At 38.1% G+C, this 26,923-nt stretch overlaps 1 pseudogene; it reads right to left on the bottom strand.

Moving 5' to 3' along the window:
* Nucleotides 1–295: 295 nt before the first annotated feature.
* Nucleotides 296–26,055, bottom strand: LOC128651461 (26S proteasome regulatory subunit 4-like; annotated as a pseudogene).
* Nucleotides 26,056–26,923: the final 868 nt, after the last annotated feature.

The raw sequence follows: 26,923 nt of genomic DNA, 5'->3' as shown, positions 1-26,923 counted from the left end.
TGCCAAAATTTTAGCTGAACCTGATCATTTCTTGGCTGCACAAGTCTAATGCTTAAACTGACCAGCAGGTTTTATTAGTGTTGATATGTAAGCATGCCACTTTCTATCTCCATTATTATTATATATTTAAGATTTAAAGAGCCATAAAAGCAGTGTTTGCAACCATTTTTGTGCCAATGTTATTATACTGGGCTAGATTACGGGTGGGTAGTTAGTTTGCGCTTGTGTTCGAGCATTACAACCGCTTGAATTATTTTTTTGCGCTCTGCAATTAGCGCTCATACATATATATTTTTTATTTTGAAAAACAATTTTTTAATATAGTATAGCAGTTCCTATAGGATTTCTTAATGTCTTCATTTGTTACTTTCATTATACGCTCCCTGACAGCCATCAGACCAGCTTCGGTACATATGGATTTTATGTCTGCTCCTGAGAGATCATCTTTTGCCATAATTAAATCACCTAGGGTGACATCATCAGCCAATGTCAAGCAGCTGGTGTGGATTTGGAAAATTCTCCTCTTGGTTTTTTCATCTGGCAAGGGGACTCAATCTTTCTATCAATGCAGCCTAGCCTAATTAATGCTGGGTCCTGTTCACCTGATGAAACGGTTGTTGTAAGACCGTGAAACGTCGTGCTTTACTATTGTTTTTATTAAAGTCTTTTAATACATGAGACTTTCCACTGTATTTGTATTACTCTAGCAGCCATTTAGTAGTATTTAGCTGAATTTTAACATTTCTCTCCATATATACCTGTGTGAGATTACAGCTACACCTATAACACAGAGGAGTTTGGAGTATGAGAATAGTCTGCTGAGCAACTATAAGAGCTCAGGACGCTGTTGTGGCACTTATCAAGTGCTTGAGATCCTGTAAGTACAACAAGTTGGAATTGGGGATATCTGTGACACCACTGATACCTCACTATTGTGGCGCCTTCTTTCTTCTTTTCTCTTTTTTTAGTACTGAACTATACGGCAACTATATTTGAAGAAGCAGCAAGCCGCAGATCTACCATCCTTTTTGGTGGAGGAGACTTTATCATTATCCCCTGGTATAGGGGCTACAAGTATTGCTCACCATCAAGTTTTGTGGGACTTTTTATTTGGCTTCAGGGAACAGCTGTGCCATATACGATAAGTTTGTTATATTTTTGAATAACACAAATGTAAAATATATATATTTTTATTTTTCATACACATACCTTTTGCATTTTGGCAATTGGGTTTTGTATATTACACTCACGTTTGTGGATACACTGGGCATTAATTCTCAGACTATTTTATTTCACCACTATATATAAAGTGTTATTGTGGGGAATGTATACATCCCCTGACACATGATACACATGATTTGTTGCAAGTAGGCGCATCCAATTTTTACATTTGTATTGTCTTTATATTGTGTTTCTATTCTGTTTGTGGAAAAAACAATCCGCTAGATTTAGAGTTCTGCGGCCAAAGGGGTGCGTTAGCTACACGTGCTTTTTTCCCCCCGCACCTTTTAAATACCGCTGGTATTTAGAGTTCACAGAAGGGCTGCGTTAGGCTCCAAAAAGGGAGCATAGAGCATATTTACCGCCACTGCAACTCTAAATACCAGCGGTGCTTACGGATGTGGCCAGCTTCAAAAACGTGCTCGTGCACGATTCCCCCATAGGAAACAATGGGGCCGTTTGAGCTGGAAAAAAACCTAACACCTGCAAAAAAGCAGCGTTCAGCTCCTAACACAGCCCCATTGTTTCCTATGGGGAAACACTTCCTACGTCTGCACCTAACACCCTAACATGTACCCCGAGTCTAAACACCCCTAACCTTACACTTATTAACCCCTAATCTGCCGTCCCCGCTATCGCTGACACCTGCATATTTTTTTAACCCCTAATCTGCCGCTCCGTACACCGCCGCCACCTACGTTATCCCTATGTACCTCTAATCTGCTGCCCCTAACACCGCCGACCCCTATATTATATTTATTAACCCCTAATCTGCCGCCCCCAACGTCGCCGCCATCTACCTACAATTATTAACCCCTAATCTGCCGATCGGACCTCACCGCTACTATAATAAAGTTATTAACCCCTAATCCGCCTCACTCCCGCCTCAATAACCCTATAATAAATAGTATTAACCCCTAATCTGCCCTCCCTAACATCGCTGACACCTAACTTCAAGTATTAACCCCTAATCTGCCAACCGGACCTCACCGCTACTCTAATAAATGTATTAACCCCTAAAGCTAGGTCTGACCCTAACACTAACACCCCCCTAAGTTAAATATAATTTTTATCTAACGAAATAAATTAACTCTTATTAAATAAATTATTCCTATTTAAAGCTAAATACTTACCTGTAAAATAAACCCTAATATAGTTACAATATAAATTATAATTATATTGTAGCTATTTTAGGATTAATATTTATTTTACAGGTAACTTTGTATTTATTTTAACCAGGTACAATAGCTATTAAATAGTTAAGAACTATTTAATAGCTACCTAGTTAAAATAATTACAAAATTACCTGTAAAATAAATCCTAACCTAAGTTACAATTAAACCTAACACTACCCTATCAATAAATTAATTAAATAAAATACCTACAATTATCTACAATTAAACCTAACACTACACTATCAATAAATTAATTACATAAAATACCTACAAATAAATACAATTAAATAAACTAACTAAAGTACAAAAAATAAAAAAAGAACTGTTACAAAAAATAAAAAAATAATTTACAAACATTATAAAAATATTACAACAATTTTAAGCTAATTACACCTACTCTAAGCCCCCTAATAAAATAACAAAGCCCCCCAAAATAAAAAAATGATCGGAACAGAGAATAGAATGCAAGCTCAATCTGATTGGCTGATTGGATCAGCCAATCGGATTGAACTTGAATCTGATTGGCTGATTCCATCAGCCAATCAGAATTTTCCTACCTTAATTCCGATTGACTGATAGAATCCTATCAGCCAATTGGAATTCGAGGGACGCCATCTTGGATGACGTCCCTTAAAGGAACCGTCATTCGTCGGGAAGTCGTCGGCCAGAAGATGGAAGATGGATCCGGAAGATGGATCCGGAAGATGGATCCGGAAGAAAGAAGATTGAAGATGCCGCTTAATAGAAGACTTCAGCCGGATGATGGATCTCTTCAGTGCCCGCTTGGATCAAGACTTCAGCCCGATGATGGACCTCTTCAGCGCCCGCTTGGATCAAGACTTCAGCCCGATGATGGACCTCTTCAGCGCCTGCTTGGATCAAGACTTCAGCCCGATGATGGACCTCTTCAGCGCCCGCTTGGGCTTGGATGAAGATTTCGGAGCCTCTTCTGGACGGATCGTGATACCTGGAGTGGTGAAGACAAGGTAGGAAGATCTTCAGGGGCTTAGTGTTAGGTTTATTTAAGGGGGTTTGGGTTAGATTAGGGGTATGTGGATGGTGGGTTTTAATGTTGGGGGGGTATTGTATGGTTTTTTTTACAGGCAAAAGAGCAGAATTCTTTGGGGCATGCCCCGCAAAAGGTCCTTTTAAGGGCTGGTAAGGTAAAAGAGCTTTTCTATTTTTATTTTAGAATAGGGTAGGACATTTTTTTATTTTGGGGGGCTTTGTTATTTTATTAGGGGGCTTAGACTAGGTATAATTAGCTTAGAATTGTTGTAATATTTTTATAATGTTTGTAAATTATTTTTTTATTTTTTGTAACTTAGTTCTTTTTTTATTTTTTGTACTTTAGTTAGTTTATTTAATTGTATTTATTTGTAGGTATTTTATGTAATTAATTTATTGATCATATAGTGTTAGGTTTAATTGTAGATAATTGTAGGTATTTTATTTAATTAATTTATTGATAGTGTAGTGTTAGGTTTAATTGTAACTTAGGTTAGGATTTATTTTAAGGTAATTTTGTAATTATTTTAACTAGGTAGCTATTAAATAGTTATTAACTATTTAATAGCTATTGTACCTAGTTAAAATAAATACAAAGTTACCTGTAAAATAAATATTAATCCTAAAATAGCTACAATATAATTATAATTTATATTGTAGCTATATTAGGGTTTATTTTACAGGTAAGTATTTAGCTTTAAATAGGAATAATTTATTTAATAAGAAATAATTTATTTAGTTAGATAAAAAATATATTTAACTTAGGGGGGTGTTAGTGTTAGGGTTAGACTTAGCTTTAGAGGTTAATACATTTATTAGAGTAGCGGTGAGGTCCGGTCGGCAGATTAGGGGTTAATACTATTTATTATAGGGTTATTGAGGCGGGAGTGAGGCGGATTAGGGGTTAATAACTTTATTATAGTAGCGGTGAGGTCCGGTCGGCAGATTAGGGGTTAATAATTGTAGGTAGGTGGTGGCGACGTTGGGGGCGGCAGATTAGGGGTTAATAAATATAACATAGGGGTCAGCGGTGTTAGGGGCAGCAGATTAGGGGTACATAGGGATAACGTAGGTTGCGGCGGTGTGCGGTCGGCAGATTAGGGGTTACATTTTTTTTATTAGAGTGGCGGCCTCGGTTTAGGGGTACATAGGTAGTTTATGGGTGTTAGTGTACTTTAGAGCACAGTAGTTAAGAGCTTTATAAACCGGCGTTAGCCCAGAAAGCTCTTAACTCCTGGCTTTCTTCTGCGGCTGGAGTCTTGTCGTTAGATTTCTAACGCTCACTTCAGCCAAGACTCTAAATACCAGCGTTAGAAAGATCCCATTGAAAAGATAGGATACACAAATGGTGTAGGGGGATCTGCGGTATGGAAAAGTCGCGGCTGGAAAGTGAGTGTTAGACCCTTTCATGACTGACTCTAAATACCAGCGGGCGGCCAAAACCAGCTTTAGGAGCCCCTAACGCTGGTTTTGACGGCTAACGCAGAACTCTAAATCTAGCGGAATACAAGTTAGCTCTAAAAAGTGTAATAACCAAGCTAAAAAATCTGCCCCTCAGTAGCAGATAAACAAATGTCAGAAATAGAATAAAAATATATAGCTAGCACTCCAGATACAGGAGCAGGGTTAATATGAAAGTACACACCAAGTAAAATTAATAATATAGGTTTAATCAAATACAATCTATAATAATAATAATAATAATAATAAACAATGGTATAAAATACTGTAATAAAATTTGCGCAACAGTGGGGAAAAGTTCACATATAAGGGACGTCTCCATGATGCATGAATAAATGCTTGTGTATAAAAATACCTTATGGTTAGGGTGACCATATTGCTGCTTTAAAAATGGACGCACATGAAAAATACATATATCAGGGCTGTTTCCAGGGCTGTTTAAAGAAATGTTTTGTATAAGAACCCTGACATATATTTTTCATAGGTGTCTCTTTTTAAAGCGGCATTATGGACACCCTACTTATGGTATGAAACAAGTTTGAGATCGAACAGTCTTATGTTCCTATTTTGTTCCGTATAAATAGAAGATATCACGTGATCTAAATTTTCTGATGCCTGATAGGCTGATGTACTCACGTGATAGAGGATTTGAATGACTTGACCATTACAATGTATCCAGGATAATCAGTGCACTGATATAGTAGCAATATATGTTGCCATTGGAACAGCCTTAAGTAATAACATTCAGCAAACTAAGTTTCTATCAGAATTGTGGCTTATTCAGACTTTGTCTGTGATACAGTGTCCAGGTATTATAAACCGCTTGTGCTGATCAGCCCCAGATCCGATAACCTTGGAGAATTTTTCCCAGCCTGTCTTCACCGTATACGTAGATACTCCCAGGAGAATCAGGAGAATCACAGGCAATATGCAATCTTTGTTTTCGAACTTGCTCTGTTAATAGGGCTTCAAATATAATAGTTCTGCAAAAATTAAGCTTCTCAGTGTCAGTCAGTCAGTCAATTTGTCAGTCAGTCAGTCAATTTGGGTTCGCGAACGGCGAACGCGAACTTCCGCAAATGTTCGCGAACGGGCGAACCGCCATAGACTTCAATAGGCAGGCGAATTTTCAAACCCACAGGGACTCTTTCTGGCCACAATAGTGATGGAAAAGTTGTTTCAAGGGGACTAACACCTGGACTGTGGCATGCCGGAGGCAGTGTTAATTTCGTCGACTAAAACTTGACTAAAATGAGCATAAAGCTAAAGAAATTCTGATGACTAAAATACGACTAAAACTAAAATGGCATTTTAGTCAAAAGACTATGACTAAAACTAAATCAAAATGACATTTTAGTCAAAAGACTATGACTAAAACTAAATCAAAATTTGCTGTCAAAATTAACAGTTTCTAAATCTGTGTCTGTAATGGATGTTTAAACCTTAATTTAATAAATAATAACAGGTGTTATGTTTACTCCTAGAGTATATAATGAGTTTGGAAATGATAGAGAAATGCTTAAATAATACATTATACTTTAACTAAACCCCTTAGATTTTAGTCAACTAAAATCTACTGCAGATTTAGTCGACTAATATAAACTGAAGATTTAGTCGACTAAAACTAGACTAAAACTAAAACAATTCAGATGACTAAAATACGACTAAAACTAAAGTGGCATTTTAGTCAAAAGACTAAAACTAAGACTAAATTGAAATTTGCCGTCAAAATTAACACTGGCTGGAGGGGGATCCATGGCAAAACTCCCATGGAAAATTACATAGTTGATGCAGAGTCTGGTTTTAATCCATAAAGGGCATAAATCACCTAACATTCCTAAATTGTTTGGAATAACGTGCTTTAAAACATCAGGTATGATGTTGTATCGATCAGGTAGTGTAAGGGTTACGCCCGCTTCACAGTGCGCAGTGTAGGTGATATACCTGCCCTGACCATGCTTTGCAGACCAGGTATCAGTGGTCAAATGGACCCTTGCCCCAACACTGTGTGCCAGACATGCCATTATAGCAGACTTATATGGCTTTGGCGTTGCTTTTTGGTGATTAGAAGGCTGCATGTGTTTTATGCCCAGCAGTGAAGGGGTTAATTAGGGAGCATGTAGGTAGCTTGTAGAGTTAATTTTAGCTTAAGTGTAGTGTAGTAAACAACCAAAAGTATTGATCTAGGCCCATTTTGGTATATTTAATGCCACCATTTCTCCGCCAAATGCGATCAAATAAAAAAAAATTGTTCACTTTTTCACAAACTTTAGGTTTCTCACAGAATTATTTACAAACAACTTATGCAATTATGGCATAAATGGTTGTAAATGCTTCTCTGGGATCCCCTTTGTTCAGAAATAGCAGACTTATATGGCTTTGGCGTTGCTTTTTGGTAATTAGAAGACTGCTAAATGCCACTGCGCACCACACGTGTTTTATGCCCAGCAGTGAAGGGGTTAATTAGGGAGCATGTAGGCAGCTTGTAGAGTTAATTTTAGCTTAAGTGTAGTGTAGTAGACAACCCAAAGTATTGATCTAGGCCCATTTTGGTATATTTAATGCCACCATTTCACCGCCAAATGCGATCAAATTAAAAAAAAAACTTAATTTTTTTTGCAATTTTAGGTTTCTCACTGAAATTATTTACAAACAGCTTGTGCAATTATGGCACAAATGGTTGTAAATGCTTCTCTGGGATCCCCTTTGTTTAGAAATAGCAGACATATATGACTTTGGCGTTGCTTTCTGGTAATTAGAAGGCCGCTAAATGCTGCTGCGCATCACACGTGTATTATGGCTAGCAGTGAAGGGGTTAATTAGGTAGTTTGTAGGGAGCTTGCAGAGTTAAGTTTAGCTTTAGTGTAGAGATCAGCCTCCCACCTGACACATCAGACCCCCTGATCCCTCCCAAACAGCTCCCTTCCCTCCCCCACCCCACAATTGTCCCCGCCATCTTAAGTACTGGCAGAAAGTCTGCCAGTACTAAAATAAAAGGTTTTTACAGTTTTTCAATTTTTTTAACATATTTACATATGCTGTGGTGTAGCATCCCCCCTTAGCCCCCAACCTCCCCCCCCCCCAAACAGCTCTCTAACCCTCCCCATCTGCCTTATTGGCGGCCATCTTGGGTACTGGCAGCTGTCTTCTATTATTTCACAGTCAAAAAAGTGTTGGTTTTTTTTTAAAATGTACACTACTTTTACACCAGATATGAGTGGTGGCACTGGGCAAGTGGGCACAGTATACGCTGTGAGCCTGACACACACGCTGGCAGGCAGGCAACTGCAATTAGATTACACAGGAAAAAAAAAAAAGCAGACTGATGTTCTAGCCCTAAAAAGGGCTTTTTGGGGTGCTGTCCTTACAGCAGAGATCAGATGAGTCCTTCAGGACTGTAGTGGACACTGAATACACTAGCCTAGCTATCGATTTCCCTATTAAATCAGCAGCAGCAGCAGCTACACTGTCCCTCCTCTCACTAAGAATGCAGCTTCCGAATGAATCTAAAATGGATGCTGTCCAGGAAGTGGGAGGGTCTGCTGCTGATTGATTGGCTGGAATGTGTCTTCTGACTGTGGGGTACAGGGTCAAAGTTTACTCAATGATGAGGAATAGGGGGCGGACCGAACATCGCATATGTTCGCCGTCCGCAGCGAACGCGAACATGCTATGTTCGCCGGGAACTATTCGCCGGCGAAATATTCGCGACATCACTATCAGTCAGTTGAATCTACACGTTTCAATCTCATAAGGGCTTTATCAAGATACTTAATGACTGTTAGGTATGCTTCATTTGTAGAAACAAACGGGGGAAAATAAAAAAGCCCTAGAGTTAATAGCCCCTAAGCCTCTAATTCCTACTACCTTCTTCCTAGATAGTGAATAATTTGAAGGAGATGGGGAGGTGAACTGAGGCGCTAGAAATAGCACTAGGGGTTAAAAGTACTATGGATAAAGTGATATCTGATGAAATCACATCAGATTAGATAATTAGCGACAGGTGTAAAACATATAAAGGTCTTGTAAATGTTGAAATCACTAAAGAACTAGTGACAAGATGTAAACAATTTATTACAAATATAACCCTATTAATAAAGAAGTACAAATCTTAGTGCTATAAAATGATCATGTAAAATATACAATAAAAATGATAAAATACTTAAGTGTTGCAACACTGATTCATAAATTCAAGTTATTTTGATTAGCACTAAAAACAGTAGGTTTTCTGAGTGGAGACTTTTCTTAAGTATAGCAAGGGTTAAACCACAAAAACTGTTACATTCTATCACTGCTCATATAACTTTTGTATCAGATAAAAGTCAGTCCTTGCAATGATGCCGTTAGAGATATATATCATGCAGTTACTTTCAGGTTATAATCCCATATGCAGCAATATTAGCCGTGTAGTGGAGTAATAATATCAGATGACAGCGGTATTCACGTTTGTAAATGAACAGGAATATTTGTAATTTTAAGTCAGTTCACTGAATATTCCATTTAGGTGAGGGTTATTGGTATAAATGTTCTTACCCTTATTTGCAGATGAATCCAGCTAGCCTTATTTGCAGCGTTCTGCCTTATTCCCCAGTGCTTGCCGCATTTACTTACTCCGTATTTCTGGCATCTTCTCAGGTGGGGGAATTCCCGGGAGGTCAATTGCCCTATGACCTGAGTCCCCGTCTGGATCCTCTGTGCCCGTAAACGTAAGGGCAGACATCTCAAGCTGTAGTCTTTTTTTTCTAAGTTATTCCTTAGAAGGTTCTTACTTAAAGTCTTTCTTGCACTTTAGTACTGAATGTACGCAGGTAATTCTCCGGTCTCCTTCTGGTGTAATAGAAAGTCACATTACCATCAACATGTTTCGCCAGGTGTTTTCGCTTTTTCAAGATGAAGTGTGAGCTCAATATCCACCTTTAAATAGTGTTGTGCAAATTTTTATTGGATTCCGCTGGGTCCTAAAGCCATAGTGCTGGGATATTTTCTGGTTGCCATAACTATTTGCCATTCTTTTATTTTCCTCTTTAACCTCCTATAGTGCTTTTAACCCCTGGTGCTATTTCTAGCGCCTCATTTCCACCTCCCCATGCTTCATTTGTACCCAAGATATGTCTTTGATTGATTTGATTGGAGTGTGTGTTTAATTCCGTACCTGCTTTAATTCTTAAAGGGACACAACCCACATTTTTTCTTTCGCGATTCAGATAGAGCATGACATTTTAAGCAACTTTGCAATTTACTCCTATTATCAAATTTTCTTTATTCTCTTGGTATCTTTATTTGAAATTCAAGAATGTAAGTTTAGATGCGGCCCATTTTTGGTGAACAACCTGGGTTGTTCTTGCTGATTGGTGGATAAATTCATCCACCAATAAAAAAGTGCTGTTCAGAGGTCTGAACCAAAAAAAATCTTAGATGCATTTTTCTTTCAAATAATGATAGCAAGAGAACAAAGAAAAATTTATTACAGGAGTAAATTAGAAAGTTGCTTAAAATTGCATGCTCTATCGGAATCACAAAAGAAAAAAATTGGGTTCAGTGCCCCTTTAAGGTGGTCTATACCAGTTAAGAAGAGTACTTTAATAGATATTTACAGGTATATATAAAATATGACAAGACAACTTATATGTGGTTATGATATATTTAGGAAATATATCCAGTATCAGATATATATTAACTACAACGATTTTTAAATTGCTAGACATATTTCAATATGAGACATCATCACAAAGTGGACTTTTGAAACATATGATATTTAAACATATAATCATACATTTTCTGAAAAAACTTTATATAAAACCAACTATATATACCAATGTTTAATAACAACTTTATATTCAAGAATCTATATAAAAAAGAGAACTTTGTATAAAAAGAAAAAAAATACATTTATATAAAAACATTCTATAAAGAGGGGAATATTGTATGAAAAAAGAGGTAATATTATATAAAAAGAGATGTCTAATTCTAAGTTTAAACCTGATGGTTGGAGAGTCTGAAAGTTAGAAATAAATTCAGCTTCTTTTTTAAGAAGTTCGCCCTCAAAGTTACCCCCTCTCCAATTCTTTCTTAATTTGAAAATACCCCAGAATTTAAATTTGGATAGAATGCTATTATGTATTGCCTTAAAATGTTGATACAGTAAAGTGTCAGTTTTCCGATTCTCAATCGCCCATATGCGTTCCCTCAATCTTTCTCATAGACTTCTAGTGGTCTCGCCAAAGTACTGCTTCTGACATGTACACTCAATTAAATATATAACCCCCATGTCTTGACATCTGATAGTGTCTGTTTCTCCTGTAACACTTGACTTAAATTATTTCTCTTTGTAACAATACTTGCATGATTTGCAGGAATAACATGGGAAGAAACCATTACGTTTTTTCCCAGTTAAGTCACTTTGTGTAAATGTATTTGTATTTTTGTTTCTATATACGCATGGGGCCAGTAAAGATTTCAAATGATTGGCTCTTCTATAAATAATTCTAGGGTAAGGTGTGACTTTATTACCAATTTTTCATTTTTATTCATGTCTTCAAGGAAAGAACAAAGAGATGTTTCATTTCCCTTCCAAACAATAATAAAATCGTCTATATAACGACAAAATATCACACCGATCGCACCCAGCTCATGTTGGGCTAGGAAATTTTCTTCCCATAATTCCATGAATAAATTTGCATAGCTGGGTGCGACCCTTGTCCCCATGGCTGTGCCTTGGATTTGTTTGTAAAAAGAATTGTTAAAAGAGAATTTTTTTTTTATTTAGTATGACATCTATAGTTGGTATGATGAATTCCTTCTGGTCTGTGTGCATTTCCTTATCTCTTTCCAAATAATGTGCAATAGCTTCTTTTCCCAAATTGAGTTTTATACATGAGTACAGCGAAGTTACATCACATGTAGCTAATAAATATTCATCTTTCCAACGTATTGTTTGCAATCTTTGTAAAATGTCTGCAGTGTCTTTGGTATTGGAGGGGAGTTCCTTGACATATGGTTGTATTAATTTATCTATGTACTCTGAGAGGTTGCAAGTTACAGAGCCAATCCCTGAAATTATTGGCCTTCTAGGGGGGTTGTTTATATCCTTGTGGACTTTGGGCAAAAAATAGATATGATTAAACCTATATTATTAATTTTACTTGGTGTGTGCTTTCATATTAACCTTGCTCCTGTATTTGGAGCACTAGCTATATATTTTTATTCTATTCTGTTTGTGGCCATGATAACTTTGACATCTCCTTGTGAATAAAATCTGTCTAATTGATTCAGAAGTTCCAACATGGTTCTTTGGATCTTTCATTCCCCTTCAGAGTTAGAACCATATCTCTTTGTACCGATGGCATAATTTTCATCAATAAACACAATGGATGGAGCATGTTCCTCAGCTACTCTGAACAGCTCACGGACAAGTTTGGGACCATCACCAAGATACTTTTGGATCAGCTCTGAGCTAACTACTCTTAAGAATGCAGCAGAGGTCTTATTTGCTACTGCTTTGGCAAACAGGTTTTATGTGTACCAGGGGGACCATAAAGAATTACACATTTAGGTGGTTTTATACCCATCTTCTCATAATACTCTGGGTGAGTAAGGGGAAGCTCTACAGACCCCTTGATTTTCTGTATCTGGCTGTTCAGCCCACCAATGTCTGCATATGTTTCCTGAGGTGCTATCTCAACTTTCATCACAGTGACTAAGGGATTAGTGTCATCCATGAGAACTCCGATTTCAGCATGTACTTTGTGGTTGAGAGACAGAGCACCCTAGTTCTAGCAAATCCTTATCCACAAAAGAGAGTATACTGACATAGTGCTCGTATCCCACTGATGTGGAAATAATGGCATCGGCATGGTTATCATCAATGATTTCCTCCAGGGTGCCCACAGCCATAGTGGTTCCTCTAAGGTCATCAACCTTTGGCCGCTTTTCCTCCTGCTTTTTCTCCAATGGTTTCATTTGTTCTTGGCTTCTGATTAATACTTCCTCCAAAAGGAGATAGTCCTTAATCTTCTCCAGCTTTAATAATTTCAAACTACACTGTGCATGTGGTGTCACCAGAGGCAATTTCAGCATCAGGTCCCTTTGTCTACTTTTTCTTCTTGCCAACTCTAGTTGGTACTGGGTGCTCATATTTCTTCTTCTTATCCTTATCATCTTTCTTGCCTCCCCTTGGTCCGTGTCCTCCACTCTGACTTTGAACCAGGTCTGCTTCTTTCTACCGGCTGCGGCTCCGAGAAACCATTAGTGCTCATATTTTGAGTTGAAAGTAAAAAGGTTGCTCTCGCAATCACTAAGTCACTGTAATAAATAGACTTTGAGAAATTACGAACGCAAAATCATATTCCCCTTAGACTTCAATGGAGCTGAAATAGTTGCGCAAACACATTTGTGGTTATTTAAAAGGGCAACATAAGAAGATAATATTGCATATTTCATAATCCAATGTTCTGCACATAGTAGAATATGTTCTATTTGTTCTTAAAGAGATATTTTTATATATCTTATAGATTTTTGCACAAATATATATTTATACATATATATATACTGTATATATACAGAGTATATATATATATATATATATATATATATGATTATATAGGTATAGATATATACAGACATATATAGGAATATCTATTTAATAATACTTAGAACATATTACCCTATGTGCAGAACATTGGAATTTTAAATATTTACAGTAAATACACACTATAACACTTTATTAAATATGAATATTGACTAAATATGATGTTTTCATTTACTTGACAGCAAAGGACTCCAATGCACTTATATATATATATATATATATATATATATTCAAATAATAAAGCACTCGCTGGATTGTAGACGTCAGTGATAAATCCAAACTTTATTGTGACGTTTCAGGACCAACAGCGTCCCTTCCTCTGACAAACATCTAGTGAGAAAATGAGACTTTTATAGGCCTACAAACTACTCCCCTAGTAGGCTACCAATCAGGGTGAGCCGTGTGCAAAAAGCACAGACATGTGCAATTAGTACTAAACTGATTTTAAAATATGTAAATAAAGTGAAGTGCAAACAGGGTTAATATATCAATAAAATTGTGTTAAGACTTGATAATGGTGAATATATATATCCCCCTAAAAAACTATGATCACGATCATAATGACAATAGGGTTGCATCGGCAGCATCACATATGTTAAGGACAACAAAAACCCTCATTGGTGTAAAAGCATCACGCCCCTATTCCGGATTGGCCGGTTCAGTCTGCATACACCCCCCTATTGACCCGTATGTAAACAACAACGGATCAAGCTTCTATACAATCCCAGCGAAAGGGAATCATCCCCAGATGAGAGGCCAACTAGTTCACGTTCATAATGACAATAAGATTGTATCGGCAGCATCACATATGTTAAGGACAACAAAAGCCCTCATTGGTGTAAAAGCATCACGCCCCTATTCCGGATTGGCCGGTTCAGTCTGCATACACCCCCTATTGACCCGTATGTAAACAACAATGGATCAAGCCACTGTACAATCCCAGCGAAAGGGAATCATCCCCAGATGAGAGGCCAACTAGTTCACACTACAAGACCGATATCCTCTGTGATTAACCCCCACGATCGGAAATCCGAAGCGGCATCCACGTCCCCTCCATCAACAGAGCAGAAGAACTACAGTGCTCATTGGGCCAGACTCATCACACCCCTCTTTCTAATTGGCCAGGAACGTTACACGTCACAAAACAGCAGCCTCACACCACAGAATAAACACAATGAGACGAATAGAGTGCTGAAAAAATTGCACCATGTATACCCATCGAAATAAAAGCAAATATGGTGCTCTCATAGCACAGCGTACCTATTCTTACCACATTGATCCCATCCAATGTGTACCTGACACTAAATCCTAATACTGATAATCAAAAAGAACCCTCATGTCGACCTCCTAAACTACCATCTACAACACATCTCACATATCCAAATACAACTCCACAACACCCAGTTTATACTCACAATCATGCTGATACAAAATATATGTGAGAGAGAACAAACGTATTCATTAGTCTGAACAGATACCGCCTCTGCTGTGAACTGGAAGTATGTGTACATCACCATGGTAACTTATATGCCAACGCTGTGTAAATACGAACTTGTATATTATACAGAAAAGATCTCAAAATAAGAGATCAGTCACCATACTTATATGGCCGAAATCCTCTGTGGTCAAGAGATCGTTCACAGAGTTACACCACACACACACCTCCTCCTCTAACATAGTTAAAACATTAAGTGCTGATTGGTAGCCTACTAGGGGAGTGGTTTGTAGGCCTATAAAAGTCTCATTTTCTCACTAGATGTTTGTCAGAGGAAGGGACGCTGTTGGTCCCGAAACGTCACAATAAAGTTTGGATTTATCACTGATGTCTACAGTCCAGCGAGTGCTTTATTATTTGAAAATCTGCATGCCTTGTTACAGCACCCTGGCAAGTTGGAGTTTGTTGGTGGGAGCGCATATACTATATACCTTGGTTCTATAGTATACATATATATATATATATATATATATATATATGTATACATATATATATATATATATATATGTGTTTATATGTGTATATATGTCTGTAAATACATAAATACATTTTGTGCTTAGTGGAGGATTTTAAACTCACTTTTCACCTCCCCATAATTTTAAATGTTGTTAAATTTATATATATATATATATATATATATACACATATATATATATATACATATATACATACATACATATATACACATATATATATATATACATATATACATACATACATATATACATACATACATATATACATACATACATATATACATACATACATATATACATACATACATATATACATACATACATATATACATACATATATACACACACACATATACACATTTAGATATGTGTATATATGTATCTCTATGTTTGAGCCCTCATAACGTTTTTGCAATTTTTTTTATTAGACTGTGTTATTATGAGTGTAACTGTACTGTTAAATGTATTTCTGATGTGTTTTGTGACACTTTTTTGAATCTCACAACAGTTAACCAAAGCTCTGAATTCACAGTACTGATTCTAGCAACAACCGTAATTGCGCTCAAGTGTTCGCATTTACTTTCAACTTGTAATACAGGCGGCATTTAACTTGTGTGCAAATGGCCTGGAAAACCTGGTATTGCTTTTGCGCAAATTATAGCGCTACAGTCATAATCTAGCCCACAGTGTGCAAGACATATACTACTGATTCTATTCAATTTGACTTTACACTCATGTGATAATAATAATGCACATCTAATGTATAGTCAGAAGCTGTATATTATACATAACATTTCTTGTGTTATTTTCATGCCTATTATGAATTATACATTATTTTAATTTGTTACACAAAGATTACCTTTACCCTCTAGCTGTCATATTTGTGTATTCCTTTTTAGAAAGTTGTTCAAAACTGAATGCTATATCTGAATCATGAGAGAAACGTTTTGAGTTTCTTATCCCTTTAACCCCTTAACCCGTAATGACGTATATATATATGTTGTGAAGTACTTTGATTATTGTACCACATGACATACACCTACGTTGGAGTTGCAGGAAGCTCAAGCAGTCTCGGCTGTTTAAGTTACGGCTGAGAGCTGGAGTTCCTGAGCTCCAGGCATTTACCTGCATATGCAACCGTAGCGACATTAGTGCTCCGGTGCTATATGCAGGCAGATGTCAGATCATTACAGACTGTGACACTGTGAGTGCCACCATCTGTAACAATCATATTGCTGGTGCCGGCGGGAAGAGTGGGAGGGAATCCGGGAAGCGGGTGGGCGGTCCAGCAGGGAAAAGGGGAGAGAGGGGGAGGGAGTGCGAGGTTCCTACAATACAAAAAAAGAAAAATAATAAAGGGAGAGGGATGGAAGCTGCGCAAAAAAAAAAGGAGGGGTGGGGTGTTGTTGTCTCTAACTAACAATCGCTGGAGGTGGGGGGCCCTACACTACAGAAAAAGTTTAAAAAAAAATAAAAAATAAAAAATATATATATATATATATATATATATAAAAATAGTTTATAGACAGTACCTAATATGGCGGCATTAGTTGGGGGGGGGTGTTAGAGAGCTGTTTGGGAGGGATCAGGGAGGTTGGAGGGTAAGGAGGGATCCTACACTGCAGAAAATATTAAAACATTTAAAAAATATTTAATAAAAAATTGCCTTAACTCTTCATACTGTCAGACTGTCAGATGGTGGTGACCAGTGGGGGTGAGGGAGGGAAGATAGCTGGGAGGGATCAGGGGGGGGGGTGAAATGTCAGGTGGGAGGGTAATCTCTACAGTAACGCTAAAATGAACTTTTACAACGGCTAGATTTAGAGTTTTGTCGGTAACGACCCGCGTAGCTAACGCTGGCTTTTTTCTGGCCGCACCTTTAAAATAACTCTGGTATTGAGAGTCCACAGAATGGCTGCGTTAGGCTCCAAAAAAGGAGCGTACAGCATATTTAACGCCACTGCAACTCTCGATACCAGAGTTGCTTACGGAAGCGGCCAGCTTCAAAAACGTGCTCGTGCACGATTCCCCCATAGGAAACAATGGGGCAGTTTGAGCTGAAAAAAAACCTAACACCTGCAAAAAAGCCGCGTTCAGCTCCTAACGCAGCCCCATTGTTTGCTATGGGGAAACACTTCCTACATCTGCACCTAACACTCTAACATGTACCCCGAGTCTAAACACCCCTAGCCTTACACTTATTAACCCCTAATCTGCCGTCCCCGCTATCGCTGACCCCTGCATATTATTATTAACCCCTAATCTGCCGCTCCGTAAACCGCCGCTACTTACATTATCCCTATGTACCCCTAATCTGCTGCCCCTAACACCGCCGACCCCTATATTATATTTATTAACCCCTAATCTGCCCCCCACAACGTCGCCTCCACCTGCCTACACTTATTAACCCCTAATCTGCCGAGCGGACCGCACCGCTATTATAATAAAGTTATTAACCCCTAATCCGCCTCACTAACCCTACAATAAATAGTATTAACCCCTAATCTGCCCTCCCTAACATCGCCGACACCTAACTTCAAACATTAACCCCTAATCTGCCGACTGGAGCTCACCGCTATTCTAATAAATGTATTAACCCCTAAAGCTAAATCTAACCCTAACACTAACACCCCCCTAACTTAAATATAATTTAAATCTAACGAAATTAATTAACTCTTATTAAATAAATTATTCCTATTTAAAGCTAAATACTTACCTGTAAAATAAATCCTAATATAGCTACAATATAAATTATAGCTATTTTAGGATTTATATTTATTTTACAGGTAACTTTGTATTTATTTTAACCAGGTACAATAGCTATTAAATAGTTAAGAATTATTTAATAGCTAAAATAGTTAAAATAATTACAAAATTACCTGTAAAATAAATCCTAACCTAAATTACAATTAAACCTAACACTACACTATCAATAAATAAATTAAATAAAATACCTACAATTACCTACAATTAAACCTAACACTACACTATCAATAAATTAATTAAATACAATATCTACAAATAAATACAATTAAATAAACTAACTAAAGTACAAAAAATAAAAAAGAACTAAGTTACAAAAAATAAAAAATATTTACAAACATCAGAAAAATATTACAACAATTTTAAACTAATTACACCTACTCTAAGCCCCCTAATAAAATAACAAAGACCCCCAAAATAAAAAATGCCCTACCCTATTCTAAATTACAAAAGTTCAAAGCTCTTTTACCTTACCAGCCCTGAACAGGGCCCTTTGCGGTGCATGCCCCAAGAAATTCAGCTCTTTTTCCTGTAAAAAAACACATACAATACCCCCCCCCCAACATTACAACCCACCACCCACATACCCCTAATCTAACCCAAACCCCCCTTAAATAAACCTAACACTAAGCCCCTGAAGATCTTCCTACCTTGTCTTCACCTCACTGGGTATCACCGATCGTTCCTGGCTCCAAAATCTTCATCTTAGCCCAAGCGGGGGCTAGACATCCATCATCCGACGGCTGAAGAAGTCCAGAAGAGGCTCCAAAGTCTTCATCCTATCCGGGAAGAAGAGTAGATCCGGACCGGCAACCATCATCTTCCAAGCGGCATCTTCTATCTTCATCCGATGAGGACCGGCTCCATCTTGAAGACCTCCACCGCGGACCCATCTTTTTCCGACGACGACTTCCCGACGAATGACGGTTCCTTTAAGGGACGTCATCCAAGATGGCGTCCCTTGAATTCCGATTGGCTGATAGGATTCTATCAGCCAATCGGAATTAAGGTAGGAAAATTCTGATTGGCTGATGGAATCAGCCAATCAGAATCAAGTTCAATCCGATTGGCTGATTCAATCAGCCAATCAGTTTGAGCTTGCATTCTATTGGCTGTTCCGATCAGCCAATAGAATGCAAGCTCAATCTGATTGGCTGATCGGATCAGCCAATCGTATTGAACTTGATTCTGATTGGCTGATTCCATCAGCCAATCAGAATTTTCCTACCTTAATTCCGATTGGCTGATAGAATCCTATCAGCCAATCGGAATTCGAGGGACGCCATCTTGGATGACGTCCCTTAAAGGAACGTCATTCGTCGGGAAGTCGTCGTCGGAAGAAGATGGGTCCGCGGTGGAGGTCTTCAAGATGGAGCAGGTCCTCATCGGATGAAGATAGAAGATGCCGCTTGGAAGATGATGGTTGCCGGTCCGGATCTACTCTTCTTCCCGGATAGGATGAAGACTTTGGAGCCTCTTCTGGACTTCTTCAGCCGTCGGATGATGGATGTCTAGCCCCCGCTTGGGCTTAGATGAAGATTTTGGAGCCAGGAACGATCGGTGATACCCGGTGAGGTGAAGACAAGGTAGGAAGATCTTCAGGGGCTTAGTGTTAGGTTTATTTAAGGGGGGTTTGGGTTAGATTAGGGGTATGTGGGTGGTGGGTTGTAATGTTGGGGGGGGTATTGTATGTGTTTTTTTACAGGAAAAAGAGCTGAATTTCTTGGGGCATGCCCCGCAAAGGGCCCTGTTCAGGGCTGGTAAGGTAAAAGAGCTTTGAACTTTTGTAATTTAGAATAGGGTAGGGCATTTTTTATTTTGGGGGTCTTTGTTATTTTATTAGGGGGCTTAGAGTAGGTGTAATTAGTTTAAAATTGTTGTAATATTTTTCTGATGTTTGTAAATATTTTTTTATTTTTTGTAACTTAGTTCTTTTTTATTTTTTGTACTTTAGTTAATTTAATTGTATTTATTTGTAGATATTGTATTTAATTAATTTATTGATAGTGTAGTGTTAGGTTTAATTGTAACTTAGGTTAGGATTTATTTTACAGGTAATTTTGTAATTATTTTAACTATTTTAGCTATTAAATAGTTCTTAACTATTTAATAGCTATTGTACCTGGTTAAAATAAATACAAAGTTACCTGTAAAATAAATATTAATCCTAAAATAGCTATATTATAATTTATATTGTAGCTATATTAGGGTTTATTTTACAGGTAAGTATTTAGTTTTAAATAGGAATAATTTATTTAATAAGAGTTAATTTATTTAGTTAGATTTAAATTATATTTAACTTAGGGGGGTGTTAGTGTTAGACTTAGCTTTAGGGGTTAATACATTTATTAGAATAGCGGCGAGATTCGGTCGGCAGATTAGGGGTTAATAATTGAAGTTAGGTGTCGGCGATGTTAGGGAGGGCAGATTAGGGGTTAATAAATATAATATAGGGGTCGGCGGTGTTAGGGGCAGCAGATTAGGGGTACATAGCTTTAATGTAGGTGGCGGCTCTTTGCGGTCGGCAGATTAGGGGTTAATTATTGTAGGTAGGTGGCGGCGACGTTGTGGGGGGCCGGTTAGGGGTTAATAAATATAATATAGGGGTCGGCGATGTTAGGGCAGCAGATTAGGGGTACATAGCTATAATGTAGCTGGCGGCGGCGTGCGGACGGCAGATTAGGGGTTAATAAGTGTAGGTAGCTGGCGGCGACGTTGTGGGGGGCAGATTAGGGGTTAATAAATATAATATAGGGGTCGGCGGTGTTAGGGGCAGCAGATTAGGGGTACATAAGGATAACGTAGGTGGCGGTCGGCAGATTAGGGGTTAAAAAAATTTAATCGAGTGTCGGCGATGTGGGGGGGCCTCGGTTTAGGGGTACATAGGTAGTTTATGGGTGTTAGTGTACTTTAGAGCACAGTAGTTAAGAGCTTTATAAACCAGCGTTAGCCCAGAAAGCTCTTAACTACTGACTTTTTTCTGCGGCTGGAGTTTTGTCGTTAGAATTCTAACGCTCACTTCAGCCACGACTCTAAATACCGGAGTTAGAAAGATCCCATTGAAAAGATAGGATACGCAATTGACGTAAGGGGATCTGCGGTATGGAAAAGTCGCGGCTGAAAAGTGAGCGTTAGACCCTTTTTTGAATGACTCCAAATACCGGCGGTAGCCTAAAACCAGCGTTAGGAGCCTCTAACGCTGGTTTTCACGGCTACCGCCAAACTCCAAATCTAGGCCACAAGTTACCTGATTAACCTCTTCACTGCCGGGAATAATAAAAGTGAGAAACCCAAAGTTTGTGAAAAAGTTAATGATTTTTTTTTTATGATCACATTTGCCGGTGAAATGGTGACATGAAATATACCAAAATGGGTCTAGATCAATACCTTAGGTTGTCTACTTAAAAATATATATATAGTTTTGACAGATAAATAAAAACAAAACAAGGCTCTATGTTTGTTTAAATGGAGTGATGGCAAAAATGCTAAACATGCTGACAGGTGCAATGGAGCCAAATGGAAGCTGGATACACAAGTATGCTCTAGTTGCTGACAGGTGCAATGGAGCTAAGCAGAGTCTGGATACACACGTATGCTCTAGTTGCTGACAGGTTATATGGAGCCAGAGTCTTGGAAACATTTTGTGATCTCTGAATCGTGGCTAACCGCAAAAATACCTGACTCTGCCATTGCAATACATGGGTATTCATGCCATAGAAATGATAGAGCAAAGAGAGGAGGCAGCATTGTAATTTATGCTGACATTTCCATAAAGTACACCCCCTTACAAAAATATAGCTCTTCTGCCACCTTTGATTTCCTTTTTGGCAAAATTGAGATCCCGTGCAGTAAATCAATCATTGTTGCAGGAATCTACCTCCCACCTAGCTCCCCTGTGCATTCCATTTCTGACATAGCACATCTCCTTAGTGAAACCATTGCTCAAAACCCAAAAAGGTTAAATTTTGGTTTTTGGAGATTTTAATATTGATTGGCTGAATCCAAAAAATAATAGTTGTCGCTCGCTGTTTAAATCTTTGCAGCTAACGCAATTAATCTCCTCACCAACTCGCATAAACATCAGAAGCCATAATCACAACCTGCTCGACTGGATTCTCTCCACTTCTCCCGACCGAATCCAGGAGGCAGGTGTTCTTCCTAACAATTTCAGTGATCACTGCTTAGTGTACTGCGTGCGCAAAATAAAGGCAACTAAATCCTCTCCCAAGGTTAAAATCACCAGATCCTTCAAAAAATGTAATCTTCAATCTTTTCTAATTGACATCCAGAACCTACCCTGGCACAGATTAAACTTAATCCCTGATCTAGACTCTGCAGTTGAATTTTTTCAGTCTGAACTCCTACAAGTTTGGAATTTACATGCCCCGCTGCGTAAGGTGAGAGTAAAAGGAGCACACCTGAATTGGATCACAGCTGACCTCATTCAAATGTACCAGTTTCGGGATTCATTGTGGTCAAAATTCATACATACAGGCTCTATGAACGATCACTGTGTATATAGAAAATGGCGAAATATATGCTCTAAACAAACAAAATTGGCCAAGGCCCAATATTTCTGTGAAAATCTGAACAATAACATATTAAACCCTAGAAAGTTTTGGAAACTCATAAATAACTTACAAAATCCTCCAATCCACTCCCAACGCCCCCACTGTCACTGTGGACAACCATACCCTGCAACTCCCCTTAGAAGTAGCAAATGCCTTTAATAGTTATTTTGCTGGATGCTCCACCACCCTGATTGACAAACTAATAAATGACATCCTGAAACTACAAATGTGGATCAGGCCCCACTAAATCAGCAAAGACCCAATATAGAGAAGTTCAATTTTAGACCTGTACCTATCAATGTCGTTAAGAAACACCTTAATAATCTAAAGTCTGGACCTGATCAAATCCCAGCAATGCTGTTGAAGCTCAGTGCGCCAGCAATTGCTAAACCGGTCACAACCCTAATTAATGAATCCTTGGTGTCTGGATACATACCCAAACTTTGGAAAACTGCAAGAGTAGTGCCTATCCATAAAAGTGGGGAGTTAACCTTGGTTTCTAATTATCGCCCTATATCTTTGCTCCCAGTATTGTCAAAAATCTTAGAAAAATGCGTCCATACACAATTATGTGAGTATTACCAACAATCTATCTGACCCCTGATCAATCAGGTTTTCGCCCGAATCACTCCACTACAACTGCCCTCCTAAAAGTTTGCAACGACATCCAAACTGGCATGGAACAAGGAGACCTAACTGGAGCTATTTCCTTTGACACAGTAGACCACGACATACTACTGCTCAAACTAAAAAACTCTGGTATTGCTGACCGTCCGTTAACCTGGTTTCGATCATATGTATCAGATCGATCAAAATATGTCTTCATTTCTGATAGCAACTCCCTCCCTCTCCCAGTCACGTGTGGTGTACCCCAAGGTTCCATTCTCGGCCCCCTACTATTCACATTATTTATAAATGATCTACCTAATGTCTGCAAATCCTCAACTGTACACATGTACGCAGATGACACGGTAATCTATGCAAACAATTCCGATCTGTCGCAGCTTGAAGCAGTGCTCCAAGAACAGTTCACAGAGGTAGAAAAGTGGATCTCAAAAAACAAACTCTTCCTAAACACTGACAAAACTGTCACAATGATCTTTGGAATGGGACCTAAATTACACAAATTACAAAATTCCCATCTTCGCATCAAAACAAAATCCAATTGCACGCTGACCGCAGTCCACTCTTTTAAATACTTGGGTATGTTATTAGACCCCAATCTATCTTTTGGCCTCCACATAGAAAAACTTGCATCTAAACTTTATCCAAAACTAGGTGCCCTGTACAGAAACAAATCCTGTTTCAGCCCTACAGTTAAGGAAAAGATTGTACAGCAAATGTTGATGCCTATAATGGATTATGGGGACGTAGTATATGCACCTGCACCGCAAACTCATCTTAATAAACTTAATACGTTGTATAACTCGTTCTGCTGCTTTGTGCTACGATGTAACTACAGGACCCACCATTGTGACATGCTAAAAGAACTAAACTGGCTGTCGCTGGAATCCAGACGCACCCTCCATCTTTCCTGCCTTGTGTTTAACCACAATATACCCTGTATGTCACTGGTCGTTAAGGGTTTTTTCAGGACATAATAGCGCAAGTCTAGCAAGAACACGCTATTAATTCCCTCCCTCCAGCAGGCTTTGTGGAATAGAGCAGTCTCAACGCTGGTGGCAAGACCACGCTATAAAACAATCAAGTCCCAAAAAAAGGCCAGCGACATACAGGGTACGTCGCTGGTCCTTAAGGGGTTAAGAGCCTTTCTGGGAAGCTCCCACCCTACCTGAACAGAATGCTCTGCCCTGCTATTCCCACCTCCTATAACCTCCGATCTAATAACAGCACATTATTTAGCTTGCCTCAATACAAAAAGAAAGCAGCTCGATCCTCCTTTTCCTACAGAGCGCCACAGTTATGGAATGACCTTCCTCACACTTTAAAAACTTCCCCAAGCCTAAAATCCTTTAAGAGATCCCTCTATACATATCTCAAAACCAAATGTGCCTGTCATGGTTGATTAAATATGTCCTACCAGTTCTATGTTAAATTTTTGCATCTATTGTGTATTATTATTGTTTTTGAATTTAATGTACACTATTGTATCAATGCAATGTTTTGTGGTCCCAGGACATACTTGAAAACAAGAGAAATCTCAATGTATCCTTCCTGGTAAAATATTTTATAAATAAATAAATAAATTCCTGCAAATGCCTTTAAGTGAATCTCAAATACACTTCTGCACATTTTTCAATTCCCCTTTATGTCCCTTTAAATAAAATTGAAAAAAGGGTTATTAACCAGCCATTCTTGTTTGCATTAAGTAGCATATTTAAATTTACAATATGTAACTGTTTTTGAAAAGAACATCTGCACCATTTGCCCTAGAGGACAATTAACATGTTATTAGTACAATCAATTTGTACGCGTCCCCAAAGAGACAGAGATTTGAGGAGAAATGCACCAGATCATTTTATCCCCTTAGCAATGCCAGCAGGTATCTGAGGCAGATATAAATCATGTCAGGTCCTTCTGCTTATCATGACAACATCTTGTCCCCTCCTTTAGTGAACCTATAATTATACTAGCTATTTATCTTTCTATCTTATTATGAAAAGAATTGTTCTGCCAAAGAATCAAGGAAAAGAATTGCAGTGACATTTACAGAAAGTAGTTGGCAACCATTTAGGTATGAGTTGCGGTATTTAATAGTAATACTGAATTTGACTGAAATGTTTTAATTTACAAATTTATTGTATTAACTAAACAAACAAATCAACTAATACTAAATTATTAAGGGCTTACAAGTTGAGCACTAATTTATCAGCAGTTTTAAGGGGTTAAAAGTGGCAGGTGTGGGGTGTTAGAAAAAAAAACGGCACTGAAAAGTGGCTTTACATAGCTGTATAGGAACTGTGTGTTCCCTGTGAATATATATGTATATATATATATATATATATATATATGTGTTGTATTGGACAAATCATATTATTCCCTTGAGGCAGAGAGACAACTAAATGACTGTTTGGTCTATATGAAATTATCAGGCGATCCAACCAATTCATATAGAGCCCAGCTTTATGATTTGCTTGATGATGGTAAAGAATTAGGTAATTTTGACGATAATACACTTGAGTACATCTTTGTAGACAACCCGGTTGTACCAATTTTCCATCACCTGCTGAAGGTCCACAAATCCCTTATTGAAGTAAATGGGGTGTCCCATAGTCTCAGGTTTAGGTTTATTATTTGAAAACTTGTCTAACTGGCTAGAATCATTATTAGAACCCATAGTTTAAAAGTTGCCATCCTTCTTAAGGGACACTACACATCTACTACAACTCCTAAAAGAGTGGATGTTGTGGGCCTTTATTCAGCTATCCCACATGATAAAGGCCTGGAAGCAGTAGGGTGTATGTTGAATAAGCTGACTAGTTATACTCCAGATCTTAATGCCAATATCCTGACAGTATTGGACTTTCTGTTGACCCACAATTATTTGGTGGGGGGATTTATCTGCAGAGAAGGGGTACAGCGATGGGAGCAAAGTTTGCTCCGGCCTATGCTAACATCTTCATGGGCTGGTGGGAGCTGACCCATATTAATGCAGATCAAAACCCATATGCCCAATCCATTATAGGATACAAAAGATATATTGATGATCTATTGTTCATCTGGGTAGGCCCAGAATTGGATAGTATTGAGTTTGTTCCCTACCTTAATAATAATAAAATGGGTCTAGAATGTACCTTCACTTTTAACCAGGAAAAGATACCCTTTTTGGATGTACTGCTAATAGGGAAACCCGAAGATAAGAGAATTATCACTTCACTTTACAGAAAGCTCTTTAAATACATTCTTACATGCACAGAGCTGTCACCCTAGGCCTATGAGCTATGGGTTTTCCAGGGGCCAGTTCCTACACCTTAGAAGAAGTTGCTCTGATGATGACAGCTTCATGCATGAAAGCAATACTTTCATATCCAAATTTCATGAGAGAGGGAGGTTATGATCAGGAACACTAAAGGCATTCAATAAAGTTAAGGATAAGGACAGAGAAATCCTGCTTATGGCACAATCAAGAGAGAGAGAAAAAGGAGACAGACCTACTTTCATAACTACATATAGTTCTCAATATTACTCTGTGTGCAACATAGTAC

This window comes from Bombina bombina, chromosome 3 (genome assembly GCF_027579735.1).
Source record: "Bombina bombina isolate aBomBom1 chromosome 3, aBomBom1.pri, whole genome shotgun sequence".
Lineage (NCBI taxonomy): Eukaryota > Metazoa > Chordata > Amphibia > Anura > Bombinatoridae > Bombina > Bombina bombina.
The sequence above is the reverse complement of the archived record's forward strand: the minus strand, read 5'-3'. Positions and strand labels throughout refer to the sequence as shown.